Source organism: Chelmon rostratus, chromosome 22, assembly GCF_017976325.1.
Source record: "Chelmon rostratus isolate fCheRos1 chromosome 22, fCheRos1.pri, whole genome shotgun sequence".
Classification (NCBI taxonomy): domain Eukaryota; kingdom Metazoa; phylum Chordata; class Actinopteri; order Chaetodontiformes; family Chaetodontidae; genus Chelmon; species Chelmon rostratus.
Window position 1 is genome coordinate 2457355 of NC_055679.1, and position 6000 is coordinate 2463354.

Sequence of the window (6000 nt, forward strand, 5' to 3'; positions counted from 1 at the left end):
GATCACAGGTTGGCAACAGGAAGAGAGTCCAAACAGCCAAACAGAAGAGCAAAGGACGAAGGAACAGGTGACAGGTAACAAGGAAAAACAGCAACAGATCAGTCTCAGGTTCAGGAAAGCAAAGCATACGTTTCATGGATCATCTGGTGACCGACTGGAGAAAGGGGGCTGGTGTATGTACTGAAGGGCTGATTAGAGAAAGTGGAAACGGATGAGGAGGCAGGTGGGGGAGATCAGGTGATGGTAAAGGCAGGACTGAGGCTACTGCAGGGCAGGAGGGTGTGGCTGGATCTGAAGTGACAGGGGACTGGGACAGATGGGAAAGTCTGAGGGCATCTGGGTGGAGGACGACAGTCCAGGGGGCTGGGGAAGTGATGGTGTGGCTGAGCGGAGGGATGGAGGACTGAGGCAGACCTGTGACATGGTTTGAATATCGGCATTAATTTCTGGGAAACTTCCAAGAAAACGATTCAGCGATTCAGACAGGAAACTGTTACTGAATCGAAATATAACCATTTCCTGAAACAGTTTACTTTCTGATGTTTCAATTTCAAAATCATGTATTTGATTTAGTTTTTGAGTAGATGCACATGGATGAACAAAGGAAAGAGCAGCACCCACCTTGGTATTGACCATAGATATAATTACTAACACACAGATCATGTACCAATTGTAATTGCTCTAGTGTCCTCCCAGTGTTTAAGAGGTGGGGCTGACTAATCCCTGGATGAATTTTTTACATATTTTGCTTCATGCAGGCTGTGCAAATATTTGCCAATGTATCGAGATGGTGCCAGTTTCAGTGGTGGAATAATCAAGCTGTGTGATTTAAGAGCCCTGAGATGAAGTTGGAGAACTTCTTGAGTCGTTGAATCACTTTGGCTTCCGCCCAGGTGGTGTTACATTAATCAGTTTGCTCTGAAGTTTTCATCAAAGAGGTGCAACAAAGACATGGACTATCCAGATGGAGTTAGTGTCACTGGGCATGTCTGAGAGACCTCCACCTCCCTCTCTCTCTCTTCCTTTCTTTCCCCATCCTCCATCCCTTCATCTCCTCCCCCTCTCTCTCATGTGCTATGCTGATGAATGGAGAGGTAGAAGTTATTTTTCACTCAGGACAGTGACGCGAAGAAGGCTGGAAGAGATCTCCTCCTCTTTCCCCCTCGCTGTACCTCTACAGTAGATTACAAGGATTAATCACCTTGAATATAAAGCAGTGGATTAGCACATACTGAGATCTAACTCCATATTAATCAGCTTCACACACACACAATGTCAATGTGACGTTAAGGCTGTTATTTGCTTGTGAGACTGCATGCTGTTTATTGATTTATTCATATATGTCCTTCCAGTACAGTCAGCTACGATCCCTGATCTCTGAGCTCTGTCAGAGTGCTGGTGACCTGCACTCAGGACTGTCCCTGAACACATCGTTTCTAACTGCAGATGGAGCGTGATGCTTTCATGCTGGCTGTGCAGACAATGACTGTTAGTGCAGTTTTAAGTAATTGCAGTGGTGCTGCTAAATGTAGTTGCTGGTCAGGTCATGTAAACTGTCTACTTATACCACTACATTCTTGTACCACACAGAAGTGAGATAAGTTTGAGAAAGAGCTTAATGCGTTTAAAGGCTTATCAGATGCCAGAACACTGAATGGTTTGTAATGCTCACAGACAGGATTTAGCTACTCCAGAAATGTATCACAGCAGCTTTTTAGCTTTTGTCGTGGTTAATTAGGTAAATGATGATCTTAAGTGTTGAGGATTTTAAAAACACGCAGACAGAATATTTGTAAAACTTTGCCGGAGCCTAGAAAAGCTACCTTTATGTGAGGAAGGTCATCTCAATGTAAAGTCTATGGGACAAGCGGGCATGGGTTAGGGTTTCATTCTGATGAAAAAACAACATCTTGACATTATTCTTATAAGACATCCATCATCACACCAGCAAGCAAACTCCACAACTTGTTCTGTCACCAGGTAAAACATTGTGACTACATTTCTTGACCGTGGGTGTGAAACACTTAACCACAATGGCCTGGGTTAGATTAGAATTTACACCGATAAGGATTGAAATAAAATGAGATATTTGTCTTTTAACTATCCAACATCCCCTCATGCCTGGTAATGATCTGGTGAAGCACCTCCCCTTTGTGGTGACAGAGTTTCGGCTGTGGCTGTCTGCCAAAATCCAACTTCCAAAGCAAGAAACGTGGTTTAAGAAGCGGGGTTTTGTCCTCTGAGACACTGGTGTGCCTCCTTATTAGCATGATCTGCCAGGCGATGCCCACACAGACATCAGCACTTTGTTCATTCTCTGACTGTCACGCTCTGCTTGTTTCACTGGAGAACACAACACAGACTCACAGAGGGAGCCGAGCCAGCCACTTCCAGCCGGGGAACATCATTGCTTGGCAGCAGAAATGGCCAAAGAAGACAAGGAAGACTGGAGTTAGGGTGGATGGACTTCAACATGGTTACAGTTAAAGTTAAAGGAGGAGGTGCAGGAGCATTATGTATTTTAAGAAAACAAGACAGCATCAGAAATGAAAAAAGCACAGAATAAGAGACTTTGCAGGCTGTTAGGGTAACACTGCAAGCATGTTAAAAGTGAGAGGAAGTTCCACTGCCATGACATGAAGGGCTTATGGGAGGACCTTGCAAAAATAGCAGTACATGGGTGAACATGATTGGCTACTTTCCAGGTGCATTACCAAATTCATTCTTGCAAAAATGTTTGGTCAAAAGTATGAAACAGAGGAACTTCTTCCATTGTTTCTGCACTCACTACCAAACGAGGAGAGGAATGGCCTCTCTGAGACTGGCCTGCTCTTCTGGAGGCAAACAATGTCAGGAATAAAGCGACCAAAGCAAATTTGGGTAAAGCCCTCAGCACACAAAGAGACCAATAAGATCCAGCATACGTCTGCAGGTGCTGGAGTCCATATCTGCAGAGGCTCAACCTGCCACTGGGTGGTGTGAATGAGGTGTTAGACACTCTGCAGCCGACCTGTGGTCATTTATTCCATCGGCTGAGGAAATGTTGGTGTTAACTGGTTCTGGGGCTCCATTGTTTTCTCAGCGTGCCCTGTTTATTTGAATCAGGTGCCAGTGAACTTCACCCACACACCACCCGTCCATGTGTGGTTTGTGGAGCAAAGAAGTGAATTTGTTAGAAGCCCACAAAATCACGCTCGCTTCTTACACCTCTTTCTTGGAGATGTCAGAGGAATTTGCAGAGCTCCTTGATTTAAAAGTGTTAATAGATGATGGACATCATCTTGCTGTAATCGCCCCCCTCTGAGCTGTAGCCCCAACCCCCCCACGCACACCACAATCAGTTTTAACCTAACACATGTGGTCTCTTTCTGCTCAGTCTGTTCTTTTGGCTTTTGACAGCTGCTTACGTCAGGCCTCTGTCGTATAAACAAATGAGAAAGACGTATGAACACATGAATCCTGGTGGATGGAGCGGTTTGTACAACCTACAACTTGCATCACCTGCACAGTTGTGTATTAGCACTGACTTTTTTTTATTGCAGTTCTGTCCTGTATGAGCAGCAGAGAAAAAGATGATATTTCTGTGAGAAGCTCAGCACATGTGTGCTGTAAACACAGCGAAGACAGTCAGTCTTCCTCAGCGTGTGCGATTTCCAGACTGGACTTATACCTCAGGTTTGTACAACTTGTTTTCATTATTGCATCAGCTGCACAGCTGTGTGTGGATTTTTCATTTTTATTTTATTACAGATCTCTTCAAAGCTGTGAGTCTTCTCTGTCTAGCTTTGAATTTTATTTTGCAGACACACAGTTTATTTGCTCAATTCAACCAGGAGGTTTAAGGAATGAAGCACTTGAAAGGTTAAGTGTTTATTTATTTGGGTTTTTTTGGTTTTGTGTGGTAGTTATATACAGCGTACTGTGTTTCCAGAGAGCACATATACAACAGGTCTGTCCAACCTGTGTTTCCATCACTGCACCAGCTGCACCGTTTATTTGTTTCCAATTAAAGCGAGCAGTTTGAGAAATAAAGCACGGCAGGTTCAAGTATTGATTTATTTTTCTTTCTCGGTGTTTGTGTAGTAATTGCTGTATACTGCAGTATATATACAAATAAATGAATAAAACTGCATCTTTGTGTGTGTATGTGAGCACTGCGTGATGAATGATTTTCACATGTGGAGGTATTTTTTGCTGAAGTATTGCTATTGGTTGTACTATTATACACATGAGCATCATAGTGTGACTGCTGTGGCCAGTGTGTATGCAGATGCTGCCCCCTCAAGACTCTGTGGGTATGGTGCCCCAGGTGAAAAAAAGTACTTAAAAAAATACTTAAAATATATTTAAATATTGTAAAGTATGCTTCCAGTTCATTTATTTAAACGTGTAGTTATTTCAAACAGATTGAAGGCGTACATTCAATAACTATACTACAGTAAAACATGTCCTTAGTCAAATTTAAGTTCAATATTTAAAATGCACTTTTGACATGATTGCTGTCAAATCATTTTCAGGTATATTTTCAGTAATACATACAATACTCAGACGTTAGAGTAGTCGAGTTATCAGAAGGTCGGGGGTTGGCTTCCTGGTCCCTGCAGTCTACATGTTGAAGAATGACTGGCCATGATACTGAATTTGTTCCCGGTGCTGTGTCTGGGTTTGGAATTACGCATTTTTGGTGTTTATAGCACCCCCTATGTGTTGGGCTTGAAATACGTTGGTCGGCTTTTTCCCAAACAGAAGATTTGTACCAAGATTTGTTTTGACTGAACAAATCATTACACTTTATGTTAATTTTCCCACCCAGCCCCAAAGTTTTGTGGCTTGTTTCTGAACGGACCTTGTTGATAGCAATGTGTGAATCAGTGCTGGAATGCTGTACACTCATTTTGGTGTTGATACAGTCAAAATCCAAAATTTACATCACACCACTGTTTTTCACTTCATGCTAATTAGCTAAATATCCATGCATGCTGGACTTTTATGGTGCGAGAGGTTGTTTTGGACTTGTGTGCCCAGTTTCAAGTCAATTGGACTCATTGTGTGAAGGGTGTGGCCTTTTCTGGCTTTAATTACAATGCCACTGTCTGACCTCATGCTTCTTGACATGAGCAGGTAAGATCATGGTAATATTCTGTATAATTTTCAGCAGGAACGATGTAAACTATCATGAAGCCAGATTAAATTGGCTGTGACAGTTTAGAAATGTCAGTGAGACACAAAAGCCAAACTTCAGAGAGGATGGTACATTTTTTTATGTCCTATTGAAAACCAGGGAGTCCCTCAGTCCCTAATGGTCCTGCAGCCAGGCTTGGATTCGGTGCTCTCACCACTGCTGCCAGGGTTCAATTCCCGGCCAAACTTACTTTTAGTTTTCTCAAGCTTTCTCCCGCATCACAATTCAGTACCTCCTGATGCTTATCTGCCCCACTCGCCTAGAAAAAAAGTCTTTTTATTCAAAAAAAAATGTTGTTACTATTTTCCTGAGCGGTAATAAAAAAACAAGCTACAAGCCAAGATTTTGTTCATATGAGTCTGAATCTGTTCAGCACTTGTCTTCACAGCTGTAGTTCTTGATACAGCACAGAATTCTTTCATCTTCCAGAAGTCCTCCTGATGAAAGGTCAAGACATATCATGCATTGGCCGGGAATCAAACCCAGGTCAACTGCTTGGGAAGCAGCTATGCTCACTACTATACCACCAATGCTGTGGTGGAACTATTTCATCACCATTCATGAACAATTTCCAGCACTGGACATAACATTACATGCTCGACTGAATCTGAATCCACCAGCCACATTGTTTTTTGCTCTCTGTGCCCTCCTCCATTTTATATGTGGCTCATCCATGTTTATACATAACTCATCATTCCAACATACACCCATCTCACACTGGAATAAAGGGAAGAACAGGTCAGAGTAGCTGGCAGGAGTCCAGTCTGTTTGGGGAAACCCCAATGGACCTGTCGTCCTGCACCTTGACCGCTCCACCA

General features: G+C 42.9%; 1 non-coding gene across 1 annotated transcript; it reads right to left on the reverse strand.

Annotated features, from left to right (window-relative positions):
* Positions 1-5643: 5643 nt before the first annotated feature.
* Positions 5644-5715, reverse strand: trnag-ccc. Its single transcript has one exon. It is a non-coding gene; the product is annotated as a tRNA-Gly (tRNA).
* Positions 5716-6000: the final 285 nt, after the last annotated feature.